The sequence below is a fragment of the Pogoniulus pusillus genome, unplaced genomic scaffold (assembly GCF_015220805.1).
Source record: "Pogoniulus pusillus isolate bPogPus1 unplaced genomic scaffold, bPogPus1.pri scaffold_81_arrow_ctg1, whole genome shotgun sequence".
Lineage (NCBI taxonomy): Eukaryota > Metazoa > Chordata > Aves > Piciformes > Lybiidae > Pogoniulus > Pogoniulus pusillus.
This window is the reverse complement of record NW_026974725.1, coordinates 149,367-164,002: the sequence shown is the minus strand read 5'-3', so window position 1 is coordinate 164,002 and position 14,636 is coordinate 149,367. Positions and strand designations below refer to the sequence as shown.

Here is a 14,636-nt window from a genome sequence, read left to right as displayed (position 1 = left end):
CCTAACCCTAACCCTAACCCTAACCCTAACCCTAACCCTAACCCTAACCCTAACCCTAACCCTAACCCTAACCCTAACCCTAACCCTAACCCTAACCCTAACCCTAACCCTAACCCTAACCCTAACCCTAACCCTAACCCTAACCCTAACCCTAACCCTAACCCTAACCCTAACCCTAACCCTAACCCTAACCCTAACCCTAACCCTAACCCTAACCCTAACCCTAACCCTAACCCTAACCCTAACCCTAACCCTAACCCTAACCCTAACCCTAACCCTAACCCTAACCCTAACCCTAACCCTAACCCTAACCCTAACCCTAACCCTAACCCTAACCCTAACCCTAACCCTAACCCTAACCCTAACCCTAACCCTAACCCTAACCCTAACCCTAACCCTAACCCTAACCCTAACCCTAACCCTAACCCTAACCCTAACCCTAACCCTAACCCTAACCCTAACCCTAACCCTAACCCTAACCCTAACCCTAACCCTAACCCTAACCCTAACCCTAACCCTAACCCTAACCCTAACCCTAACCCTAACCCTAACCCTAACCCTAACCCTAACCCTAACCCTAACCCTAACCCTAACCCTAACCCTAACCCTAACCCTAACCCTAACCCTAACCCTAACCCTAACCCTAACCCTAACCCTAACCCTAACCCTAACCCTAACCCTAACCCTAACCCTAACCCTAACCCTAACCCTAACCCTAACCCTAACCCTAACCCTAACCCTAACCCTAACCCTAACCCTAACCCTAACCCTAACCCTAACCCTAACCCTAACCCTAACCCTAACCCTAACCCTAACCCTAACCCTAACCCTAACCCTAACCCTAACCCTAACCCTAACCCTAACCCTAACCCTAACCCTAACCCTAACCCTAACCCTAACCCTAACCCTAACCCTAACCCTAACCCTAACCCTAACCCTAACCCTAACCCTAACCCTAACCCTAACCCTAACCCTAACCCTAACCCTAACCCTAACCCTAACCCTAACCCTAACCCTAACCCTAACCCTAACCCTAACCCTAACCCTAACCCTAACCCTAACCCTAACCCTAACCCTAACCCTAACCCTAACCCTAACCCTAACCCTAACCCTAACCCTAACCCTAACCCTAACCCTAACCCTAACCCTAACCCTAACCCTAACCCTAACCCTAACCCTAACCCTAACCCTAACCCTAACCCTAACCCTAACCCTAACCCTAACCCTAACCCTAACCCTAACCCTAACCCTAACCCTAACCCTAACCCTAACCCTAACCCTAACCCTAACCCTAACCCTAACCCTAACCCTAACCCTAACCCTAACCCTAACCCTAACCCTAACCCTAACCCTAACCCTAACCCTAACCCTAACCCTAACCCTAACCCTAACCCTAACCCTAACCCTAACCCTAACCCTAACCCTAACCCTAACCCTAACCCTAACCCTAACCCTAACCCTAACCCTAACCCTAACCCTAACCCTAACCCTAACCCTAACCCTAACCCTAACCCTAACCCTAACCCTAACCCTAACCCTAACCCTAACCCTAACCCTAACCCTAACCCTAACCCTAACCCTAACCCTAACCCTAACCCTAACCCTAACCCTAACCCTAACCCTAACCCTAACCCTAACCCTAACCCTAACCCTAACCCTAACCCTAACCCTAACCCTAACCCTAACCCTAACCCTAACCCTAACCCTAACCCTAACCCTAACCCTAACCCTAACCCTAACCCTAACCCTAACCCTAACCCTAACCCTAACCCTAACCCTAACCCTAACCCTAACCCTAACCCTAACCCTAACCCTAACCCTAACCCTAACCCTAACCCTAACCCTAACCCTAACCCTAACCCTAACCCTAACCCTAACCCTAACCCTAACCCTAACCCTAACCCTAACCCTAACCCTAACCCTAACCCTAACCCTAACCCTAACCCTAACCCTAACCCTAACCCTAACCCTAACCCTAACCCTAACCCTAACCCTAACCCTAACCCTAACCCTAACCCTAACCCTAACCCTAACCCTAACCCTAACCCTAACCCTAACCCTAACCCTAACCCTAACCCTAACCCTAACCCTAACCCTAACCCTAACCCTAACCCTAACCCTAACCCTAACCCTAACCCTAACCCTAACCCTAACCCTAACCCTAACCCTAACCCTAACCCTAACCCTAACCCTAACCCTAACCCTAACCCTAACCCTAACCCTAACCCTAACCCTAACCCTAACCCTAACCCTAACCCTAACCCTAACCCTAACCCTAACCCTAACCCTAACCCTAACCCTAACCCTAACCCTAACCCTAACCCTAACCCTAACCCTAACCCTAACCCTAACCCTAACCCTAACCCTAACCCTAACCCTAACCCTAACCCTAACCCTAACCCTAACCCTAACCCTAACCCTAACCCTAACCCTAACCCTAACCCTAACCCTAACCCTAACCCCTAACCCTAACCCTAACCCTAACCCTAACCCTAACCCTAACCCTAACCCTAACCCTAACCCTAACCCTAACCCTAACCCTAACCCTAACCCTAACCCTAACCCTAACCCTAACCCTAACCCTAACCCTAACCCTAACCCTAACCCTAACCCTAACCCTAACCCTAACCCTAACCCTAACCCTAACCCTAACCCTAACCCTAACCCTAACCCTAACCCTAACCCTAACCCTAACCCTAACCCTAACCCTAACCCTAACCCTAACCCTAACCCTAACCCTAACCCTAACCCCTAACCCTAACCCTAACCCTAACCCTAACCCTAACCCTAACCCTAACCCTAACCCTAACCCTAACCCTAACCCTAACCCTAACCCTAACCCTAACCCTAACCCTCACCCTAACCCTAACCCTCACCCTCACCCTAACCCTAACCCTCACCCTCACCCTAACCCTAACCCTAACCCTAACCCTAACCCTAACCCTAACCCTAACCCTAACCCTAACCCTAACCCTAACCCTAACCCTAACCCTAACCCTAACCCTAACCCTAACCCTAACCCTAACCCTAACCCTAACCCTAACCCCTAACCCTAACCCCTAACCCTAACCCTAACCCTAACCCTAACCCTAACCCTAACCCTAACCCTAACCCTAACCCTAACCCTAACCCTAACCCTAACCCTAACCCCTAACCCTAACCCTAACCCTAACCCTAACCCTAACCCTAACCCTAACCCTAACCCTAACCCTAACCCTAACCCTAACCCCTAACCCTAACCCTAACCCTAACCCTAACCCTAACCCTAACCCTAACCCTAACCCTAACCCTAACCCTAACCCTAACCCTAACCCTAACCCTAACCCTAACCCTAACCCTAACCCTAACCCTAACCCTAACCCTAACCCTAACCCTAACCCTAACCCTAACCCTAACCCTAACCCTAACCCTAACCCTAACCCTAACCCTAACCCTAACCCTAACCCTAACCCTAACCCTAACCCTAACCCCTAACCCTAACCCTAACCCTAACCCTAACCCTAACCCTAACCCTAACCCTAACCCTAACCCTAACCCTAACCCTAACCCTAACCCTAACCCTAACCCTAACCCTAACCCTAACCCTAACCCTAACCCTAACCCTAACCCCTAACCCTAACCCCAACCCCAACCCCTAACCCCTAACCCCTAACCCTAACCCCTAACCCTAACCCTAACCCTAACCCTAACCCTAACCCTAACCCCTAACCCTAACCCTAACCCTAACCCTAACCCTAACCCTAACCCTAACCCTAACCCTAACCCTAACCCTAACCCCTAACCCTAACCCTAACCCTAACCCTAACCCTAACCCTAACCCTAACCCTAACCCTAACCCTAACCCCTAACCCTAACCCTAACCCTAACCCTAACCCTAACCCTAACCCTAACCCTAACCCTAACCCTAACCCTAACCCTAACCCTAACCCTAACCCTAACCCTAACCCTAACCCTAACCCTAACCCTAACCCCTAACCCTAAAACCCTCACCCTCACCCCTCACCCTCACCCTCACCCTCACCCTCACCCTCACCCCTAACCCTAACCCTAACCCTACACCCCTAACCCTAACCCTAACCCCTCACCCTCACCCTCACCCTCACCCCTCACCCCACCCTCACCCTCACCTCACCCTCACCCTAACCCTAAACCCTAACCCTAACCCTAATGGGTGACTAACCCTAACCCTAACCCTAACCCCTAACCCCTAACCCGAACCCTAACCCCTAACCCCTAACCCTAACGGGTCCGCTCACCCTAACCCTAACCCTAACCCTAAACCCTAAACCCTAACCCTAACCCCTAAACCTAACCCTAACCCCTAAACCCTAACCCCAACCCCAACCCAACCCTAAACCCTAAACCCAACCCTAACCCTAACCCTAACCCTCACCCTAACCCCAACCCTAACCCAACCCTAACCCTAACCCCTAACCCCTCACCCCTAACCCTAACCCTCACCCCTAACCCCAACCCTAACCCTAACCCTCACCCTAACCCCTAACCCTAACCCCTAACCCCTAACCCCTAACCCCAACCCCTAACCCTAACCCCTAACCCTAACCCTAACCCCATAACCCCTAAACCACTGACCCTCACCCCTACCCTAACGGAATGGGTGCGCTAACCCAAACCCTCTAACCCTAACCCAAAACCCCTACCCCTCACCCCAACCACTAACCCCTCACCCCTAAACCCAACCCTAAACTCCTCACCCTAAACCCCTAACCGATGTGACTAACCCTAACCCCTCACCCTAACCCTTAACCCGAACCCCTTACCCTAATCCCCTAACCCCACCTGTGGGAAGCTTTCTCCTGCAACGAGGTATGGAATGTAAACATCAGGCCCTGTGATGAGAAGTGTCCTTGGGTCTTACTGATTCCCAGGGGCCTAAGCTGGCAACCATGAGCAACCCACGCACAGCTGTCAGGGGGTGGAATCTGCCGGCCCCCGGGGCGGACGCAGCCCCAAGGGGGGCTGACCCTGGCCAGCTCCCCTGGGCGGTACTCACAGGTTGTTTACCACAGGTAACCTATCTCTGCCTTACACATAACTTGGGGCCAATCTGTACTGTCCACTTCTGCCAGCCCCAGGCTGGCTGGAAACCCCTCCTCTGAGCACTATATAAGACACTGCACTACCCTAATAAAGTTGTACTGATGCACAGATGCCTAGAAGCTGCTGTCTCGAGTCGTCAGTACCCCGATCTCGCCTCTCGCCAGCCACCGTACCCCGACACCCACCCTCACCCCTGACCCTAACCCCGACCCAAACCCCAAACCCTCACCCCTAACCCAAAACTCTTAACCCTACCCTAATGTCTAAACCCTTAACACTCACCCCAACCCCCACCCTAACCCTTAAAACCAACCCCACTCCAACCCTCAACCCCTAACCCCCAATGCTAACCCATCGGCTCACCCTAAACCTAACCCCAACCCTAACCATCCGCTCACCCTAACCCCTACCCTCACCCCTAATGCATGCGCTAACCTAACCCTAACCCTTAAACCCTAACCCCTACCCTCTAACCCCCTACCAATAACCCAAACCCCTAACCACAACCCTAACGGACTAACCCTACCCCTAAACCTAACAGGTACGCCCTAACCCAATCCGTAAACTCAACCCTAACCCCAACCCTAATGCGCTCACCATCATCCCCTGACCCTAACCCCACCCCTAACGGATGTGACTAACCCTAACCCCAACCCTAACTCCCTAACCTAAAACCCTAACACCAAGCCTAACTCCTTAACCCTGAACCCAACCCTAACAGGTGACTAACCACAACCTCATAACCCTAACTCCTTAACCCTAACAGCTGCCTAACCCCAACCCCCTAAACCTAATGGTTGACTAACACTAACCCTCACACCTAACCCCCTGCCCATAACTCCCAACTTCAAAACTCCATCCCCAGCCCCTTAACTTTACCCTCACTCCCTAACCCCTCAACCCTAGTGCCTAACTCCAACCCTCACCCCTAACCTCAACCCCTAACTCCCAACCCTCACCTAACTCTAACCCTGACCCCTCACCCTCATGCCAACCACAATTCTAATGGACTAACCCTAAGCCAAATCCCTTAACTGTAACCCCTAACCCTTAATACTAACTCCCAACTCCTAACCTCCAAGCCCCTAATCTCACTCCAATCCTAACCCCAACCCCCTAAACCTCTGTGGTGGGATAGGTACTTACCTCTCTTGGAACTTACCTTACTTGGAATTTGCTCCCACTGCTGAGATGTAGATGTATTTATTGCACAGCCAAATTTACTAGCACATATACACAACATATTTACAAGTATTACAATTAGAAACAAAGGAGATGCAATACAAAACCCCAAATCCCTCACAGACAAACAGAGCTGCAGAGGAATTCTTATGTGATACAATTGGGAAAAGAGCCTCATACTGTCACCTTTTTGTACGTCGTGCCGTTACCAGGATGTTTACAGACGTTAATCAGACAGGATGCACTAGATCAGACGGGTGCTATCCTTACCACAGACAAGCATTCTTTTTAGTGACAGCCACTGCTGAGCAGCCACCCATATTGCCACTTACTTGGCTCTCAGATAATCCTGTTTGGCTTGAGCAGTGGCCGATAACGCAAGAAATGCTGCAATATGCAAAAAAATATGGTAGCTGAACAATTGGCTGGTGGCCACATTCGACCTTCCATTAGCCCGTGAAATACTACCATTTTTGTAATCCCAAAGAAATCCAGAAGATGGCATCTTTTGCGTGACCGCCAAAAAATAAATGACCAAATGCAGACAATGGCAGCCCTACAGCCTGGTCTCTCCTCTCCTGCTAAGTTACCACACCATTGACATATTGTGATAATTGATTTGAAAGATTGCTTTTTCATGACTGCAGTGGCTAACCAAGATTGACAAAGCTTTGCTTTTACCCCACTTTCTGTCAATAAAGCAGAACCTAGTCAGCGTTATGAGTGGGTTGTACTGCCTCAAGGCACAAAAAACTCTCCCACCTTATGCCAACTATATGTGGCTTGGGCTTTGGCACCCATTTGATCCTCTGGTCTGAGGTCATCATTTACCACTATATGCATGACATGCTGTTCTGCAGACGGACACAATTCACTGATCAAGATACAAACCACATCGCTGCAAAACTGAGGGAGAAAGGTTTAACAGTAGCAGCTGAGAAGGATGAGCAGAGGGCGCCTTGGAATTATCTACAGTAGAAAAATTCTGATTCAGTTATTCAGCCACCAAAGGTTGAATTGGATGTAAAGTTAACTATCCTTACTGATGCGCAGACGCTCCTGGGCAACATTCAGTGGCTTAGAAACGCTGTGGGTATCGCTAATGCCGATATTGCTCCTCTTCTGCCACTTTTCTGTGGTACTGATGCCTGTCAATCTATAACGGTTTCTCCTTGAGTCTGTCTTGCGGAAGTTTGCTCAAAAGATTGCTGCCGGTGCTGTCAGCCGACGACTCGCTGAACTATCGCTATTGCTGCTCGTCCGTAACCGTGTCACGCGCTCTTTTGCCGTGGTTTGTCAATGGTAAAAAGGAAAAGGGGGAAAGGATCCCCAGGCAAGCAGTGCCCTTGACAAACAATGCAATCTTATAATCGACCAAAAACAAGCATTCAAACTCAAATGGAAGCAATAGGTGAGTTGATCTGCAAGGGCAGACAAAGAATTGTAGACGCAACAGGAGAAGAGCCTACCAATATTGGTGTGCCCATACCCACAGAGCACTTAGAGTGATGTCTTAGGAATTCTCTAGTATTACAGGAGGCCCTGTAAGGTTACCCCAGTGTGCCACACACAAAAGAGCCTAGTGGCCCCTTACAGCAAGTTTTAAGTAACTGTGAGCGGCTGAAACATTGTTTCCTGATAGCCACAATCAGTAGAACAGACACCAGAACAGAATGAGGAGGAAGCTATTAGATCCAGCATCACAGACCAGAGTGGTACAAATTGTTGACATTCTTTCTATCCCAGAAAGCAGACCAATGAATGACAGACTTCATCATTATTTTCCTTTTACAACCAATCATCTCATTCCTTCATTAAAATATCGCAATTGGCCTCAAACCATGACAAATCACTCCTCTAGATCATTCACTGTTTTACATACAGTCATCTGTCAAATCTAAAAAAATATTTATCCATCCTTGTAAAGTCTGTGTTTCCAGTTGCCCAAAATAGGCTTATACATGTTCTGTCTTGCCTGGACGTGTTTTTCTGCCCGCACCAGGGGTAAACGCATTAAACGGATACAAACAAATGCAAAAAGGCCACAATAGACCTGGCGCCATAAAGTCTGGCCTGCCCAGGGCCCAAGTTGTGTAACGCGCTTGGGTAAGCCCATGCACCTAGCTTGCAGCTTACTAGGTGCAAGGCCCATGCTATCCCCATATTTGGAGGAGGCCAGGCCTGTGGCCCTTGCCTATTATGGTATGCTTTGGTTAACTGCCAAGCTCATTGGTCATTCTGACAGCCAAGGGGCCATTATTCTCAGCCCACATGTGATAAATAGGAGGTACACAGGTAAACAAAGTGCCTGCCTGCTTGCTTGCTTTTGCTTCACTGCTTGTTGCTATTTGCTTGTATTGCCTGCCTTTCTCTACGGAGCCCAGTCTCCCGTCCACCCTATTGCACGACCGCTGCCTTACTGCTGCCTGGTAAACTCCACTGCCGCAAGTTACCAGGAGCAGACCCTTGACTGTCTGCACGTGATCGGCCTGCATGGCCAGCGGGACGTCGTGCTGAGACTGTATGACATCCTCCTGCACCTCAGGTCCTGTCAGAAGAAGACATGAGAACAAAGTCAGAGATTGTCTGCATGTCTGCATCCTTTCCCCTGAAACCAGGAGGAACTCAGCCTTGAAGTCCATGGGCAGAGCTCCCTGAAGATTGGACACTTGTATAGGCTGTGACGTAGCCCCGGAGGGTGATTGACGATTAATAGGAATTTGTGAGTAAATGCTTTAAATGTCTCTGTAATTCTCTACTGCCTTCTGCCATAAAGCAGAACGAGCTTCCGCCCACCTAGTGGGCAAGCAGCAGATTGACCCCAAGTGGCATTTGGCTGTGGGGAAATTCCTCTCTCTGTTTATAGTTTGAATGTTTGCTAGATAATAATAGTTCTGTTTGCTGATATTCCTAGAATGTCTTCCATAAGCATGTAAGAACAAATATTAATATTACAATTCAGTGGTTGGGGTTGGCAAGAGTTCAGAATATTAAAGTTAATAAATTATATGTTTTTGTAGACTATCATCTCCCACCAATTCATTTCCCCTCTGCAACACCACTTCATACTTCATTCCAGCTATCTTAGACGTAGGCGACTCAAAAGACCAGAAGACAGGAAACGGTTTGTCTCTTCACAGATGACATGAAAACAGGAACTCCCAAGTGACATAGCTTCATGCCCTTGTACTGTAGATCTCTCAAAGATTCGTCTTTTTGATGCCGCATTGTACCTCAAACACAAGTTCTTACAGCTTCTATTATGCGCTCTGAGGTTTAAGTCTCTCATCTAAAGTTAGATTTCTTCCTGGAATACACTGGATTTCACCATTCTCCTGCATTACCCGGTATGGATGACCAGGACCTTCAGCGGAAACCACCCCTCGCACAGGTTTCTCTTCACCCAAAGGAGAAAGTTCCCAAACAGCTTTTCCTAACAGATTCTTTTCACGCACAACAGGAATTTTATTACCATCCACTGTTTGCAACAAACCTGATTGTGCAGGTCCCGTTCTGTTTACAGAACCTCGACTGTGGCAAACGCCGCAAGATTCCCAAGACCTTTACTGTGTATCTCTTAGACACTTTGAGTTCTGTTCATGTGGCAGTTAGTACATTCTGGCATCTTGTGATTCGTTCATTAAAAAACAGCATGCAGCCTATTCCACACACCTAGTGGTTACTTCTACCGTATCACACACCCTATTTACCTACCAACCCCTAATATCCTGTGATCCATGGAGAAGTCCATTGACGTGTCACATGCTCACCAGTAAGTTGCATCTCGGCCTTGGTGTCCAAATGAATGAAGGGCCCACCAAGCCCAGAACAGCTCACCTCCATGTTTCCTATTGAGGTCAAGATCATACTTTGTATCAACTTGAGAAACTCTAGCAGCTTGATCTGCCCCATGGTTGTGTTTACATTCCTGAGTAGCTTTGTTCTTAGGCCTGTGTGTGTTTCTGCGCTGCACTTGCACTGGCATTTTCTCAAGGCAACCATCAATTTCCTCCCATAGACCAGCACACCAAATAGACTTTTATTCATCTGCCACCAGTTCTTTTTCCAGTCTTTTAGACAACCCTATAGAGTATTGGCTACCACCCACGAGTCAGCGTAGAGGTAAAGGATAGCCAAGTTTTCACATTCGGCCACATCAAGAGCAAGCTGGACAGCTTTTACTTCAGCAAATTGACTGGATTCACCTTCTCCATCTCTCACTTCTGTAACACTCCTGCCGGGACTCCAGACTGCTGACTTCCATCTTTGCTTCTTCCCGACAAGACGACAGGAATCGTCTGTCAACAAAGCATTGTTCTTGTCCTGATCAGAGAGATCACCATAAGGAGAAAATTCCTCATCACAGGTTACTCTCTCTACTGGAGATTTGGGACAGTTTGTACCTTCTGGCCAATTAGTGAACACTTCCACCAGACCAGGTCATGCAAGAGTACCCATTTGTGCTCCTAGGCTTACCAAAGCTATCCACTTAAACCAGGGTGCATCTGTGGCATGATGTGGTGAGAAACCTTTGCCTTTGAACATCCAGTTCAGAACTGGTAATCTAGAAGCTGAAAGTTGTGACTCTGTTCAAATTACTTCAGAAGTGCTTTTACTCTTTCAGGAGCTGCTAGTATTTCTTTCTCTTTTGGAATGTCATTCACTCCTGAACCTCTGCACCAATGACTCCAGAAACCAAGTGCACAACCACATGTCTCATTTGGAGCTCTCTGCCAAAAGGCTCCAGGTTGGGCCACTGCCACTTGCATTTGGATGCAGAATGTTTTTCGTGTCTGGACCAGTCTGAACTGCTCCCAAGCCCACTGCACGGACTACTCACTTGATCTGATCAAAGGCTGCTTGCTGCTCAGGTCCCTACTCAAAATTGCTCCTTTCACAAGTCACATCTTGCAGAGGTTTAACAATCTGACTGAATCCAGGTTTCCAAAAATCCCACTGCACCCAAGAAACTGGAAGGGTCTTCTTTAGTCACAGGAACTGCCATGGTGGAGAATTCCTTTAGCACATCCTGTGGAATGGGACAGTGACCATCCTGCCTGTATTTGTCTGGCAGGTCCTTTTACTTTGTCCTCTTTATGGTAAAACCTGCCTTCAACCAAATGTCAATTATTGTGTTACCTTTCTCAAAGGCTTCCTCAGCAGTTTGGTCCCACACAATGTTGTCATTGATGAATTGCAGATGTTCTGGGACTTTACCTTTCTCCAATGCATTGTGGATGACCGAATGACACATTGTCCAACTGTGTTTCCACTCCTGAGGTAAACTGTTCAACTGGTACTGGATTCATCTCCAGATGAAATGCTTTTTCCTTCACCAACTTAGATATGAAGATTTTAAGGGCCTCCTCCATCTTTTTTATTCTACCTTTCGTTTCTGCAGCCTGAGTTTTTAAAGCAGACACTAAAGAAGTGTGGGACAAAATGTCCTCTAACTGCCTCATTTGGTCAGGGAATTCACCAACTGTAGGAAGTCTTCCATCGTTGTTCTCTCACACAAACCTGTTTACCAAACTATTAAACTTGCTCCTCCATCTAATGTCAAGAAGTTTCTTTCAAAGACATTTTCCAACAGGAATTTCATCAGGATTCTGCATACCGTCATCTCCAGAAAGTATTTCCTTTACAGCAAACTCCCTCAGAAGCTTAATTCCCTGCTCAAGTGTGGTCCACTTCCTAGATGTCTGTGGCAAATCTCCTCCAGAAGGGTACCTCAGTAGCACAGCCAACCAAAGGCATGCCCACAGTGTAATCTTACCAAGAGAGCTTGCTATGTATTAGTCGATTCCACTTGCCTTTTTAAGTGGCCCTATGTGGTTTGCAGGCTTGTCACCAACCTCTAGAATGCTGGCACCTGTAACACAATATCTCCCTAGCCAGCTTAGAATTGGTTCTCCTGTCTTCTTCTGGGCTCCTTACAACTCTAGATAACATTCTCTTCATCTGCACCATCCTCTCTTTGGCCTCTATACAAATGTCTCCTAAGAACATTCCTAACCACCCCACAACCTTCACCCCTCTTAACATGTGCTTTCCAAGAGCCTTTCCCATTACCATCATCACCATGCTGTCATTTCAATACTTAAACAATGTCCTTAAGGATAATTCTCTTCCTTCACCCATCTCATTATGTCTGCTACAAACACACACAATGGAAAATTCACTGTTTTCAAAATATGAGTTGTGTATATAGAAAACCTCATGCAGCTCTATTTGAGGTTATAGTCTAGAAGCCTTTATATATAATAGACGAAATAGATGCACTCTACCAAGCCAGCACTTGTTCTTAAGAGATTTTAGAACACAGCGGGATGAAAGATACAACATCTAATACTTCTTTCTCCCCACATGCAGGACTCCACACTTACCTTTGCTGACCTTCCTCAGGTGTCCTGTCTGCAGCTCCCCAACCTGCTAAAATGGGCCTGAAGAGTAGCACAGCTTCAAGAAGTATCAGCCACTCCTCCCGCTTGCACATTCATAGCAGAGACACGCATGGTGGGCAGCAAAACACAACTTTTCTAAGATCTTCAGTGAGATGAGAACTCCACATCTCCTGTGGTCATTTCACCAATGGATGTACTCAATAAAAAGGATACAACTAATGCTAAGGGCAGCACGGGTACTATGTATCCTCAGGGTACAGCAGAGCTTTAGCTTTATGTCATAGCCATTTCGAATCACCTCAATTTGAAACAAAAAATCATCAAGATCATGGGTCTGACCATTCCCAAACTCCAAGAAGAAGAGAGTTCAAGACCACGTCTCAACTTCAATGCCAAGTCCAAGGACTGGAAGTCAACTACCTCAATGAGAGGTCTCTTCCCATCTTTACAAACCATTTTCATGAAAAGCTTCTGTCAAATATTCTGGGTTCGTGGAACAGTTTGGGGCTACACAAGACCTGCGTCTGAGAAGGGGTCATGGAGACCTCAAACTGGTCCCGCAGCTACAGGAAGCAGACTCAGGAGCCAGGCAGCGGGCTTTCGCAGCCAAAGACCTGGGTCATGGCGGGAGACTCCACCAACACTAAGCCTGGGGCCGAGGAGTACACGCTGAGATAAACAAACCTGACGCCATGCCTCTGAAAGCCTGGGGCCAGACATACCCACCCTGATTACAGGGGGGTTCCCTCCAACCTCCCGCCGGGCACCGCGACGCACGGCCCCACTTACAGGGCGGCCGCTCTCGCCTCGGCACTCCCAAAAACGCCTACGGAGCCACGGGCTCCGGACTGCGCCCAACTTACGGGACGGCCCACCTGCCTGCAGCACAGCAACACCTCTTCAGGAGCCCAGGGAGCCACCTCCACCCTCTAAGGGCCCAGGAACGTGCGCTCCACTCAGCTGCCCAAAACAGCCTCCTAGGACCTGCTCACCGGGACCTCGGGCCGCTCCTGGCGACACACAGGGACACAAGGCTCCACAGCTCATCACACAGGCCCCGACTACAGGGCCCTTCAGATGCCACCTTGACAACAGGACAGGCTGCCACGGAGGCACACACCCAGGCCCTCAACAACAGGGCCTACGCTCTGTCCCTACAGGACAAGGAGGGGCAAGCTGAGCTCCCACTCCGCTCGGGCACTCCGAGGAGACTCCCCTGTTACTGCCCAGAGCCCCTCTTTCCCTCCTGGGAAGCCTAAGCTAAGCTACAGCACTTTTCACAGCAACCTACACCACAAGCACGCTCAGGCACACAAGCACACACACACAGAGGCAAGGGAGGGGGCCATACGCACATCTCTTCCCAGGAGAGGGAGCAAGCTCTGGGCAGCCACCGATGGGACAGTCATCCTTACCCCGCAGCAGGAGAGAAGAGGGTCAGACTTGGCCGCACCAGACTCTGCGGAGCTCAGGGAAGCCTCGGGACACCAAAGGCCCTCAGGGGCGGCCAAAGGACAAAAGCCGCGACACGCCCCGAGTACAGGGGGTCACGCTGCACAGGCAGCCCACAGCTGACAAGCTGCCGGGGCTGCGGAAAGGACCCTACCCCGCTTACAGGGGGGGCTCGGGGACCAGGTTGATCCCTTTCCCCAACGGGCGTGGAGACACCGCCTCGCGCCTTCCTTACAGGGCAGCCGGGCTCCGGGCAGCCAAAGGACCAAACCGCCAAAAGGCAAACGACGGCACAAGCAAAGACCGAGTCCTACTTACGTGGAGGTTGTCCAGCGCAAAGCCACACAGGCCACACTCGAGGTGACGGCAAAGCTCTCGACTTACCACACCTTCGGTCAGGAGCGGCTCCCTTTGCCCAGAGCGCCTCGCCCGTCTCCTCTTCTCCAGACCGACGGCCCGCCTCTTCTCAACGTCCTTTACCTCGCCATTCTCTGTCGTGCCTCTTCCGCTGTCGGCTCCAGCAACCGCCGAGCAAGG

The 14,636-nt window shown here is 49.4% G+C and overlaps 1 long non-coding RNA gene across 1 annotated transcript; it reads right to left on the bottom strand.

Moving 5' to 3' along the window:
* Positions 1-8,005: 8,005 nt before the first annotated feature.
* LOC135174563 (uncharacterized) lies at positions 8,006-13,394 on the bottom strand. Its single transcript, XR_010302001.1, has 2 exons — positions 12,630-13,394; positions 8,006-8,791 (listed from the first exon to the last, which is right to left on the bottom strand). It is a non-coding gene; the product is annotated as an uncharacterized LOC135174563 (long non-coding RNA).
* Between the last annotated feature and the right edge of the window lie 1,242 nt (positions 13,395-14,636).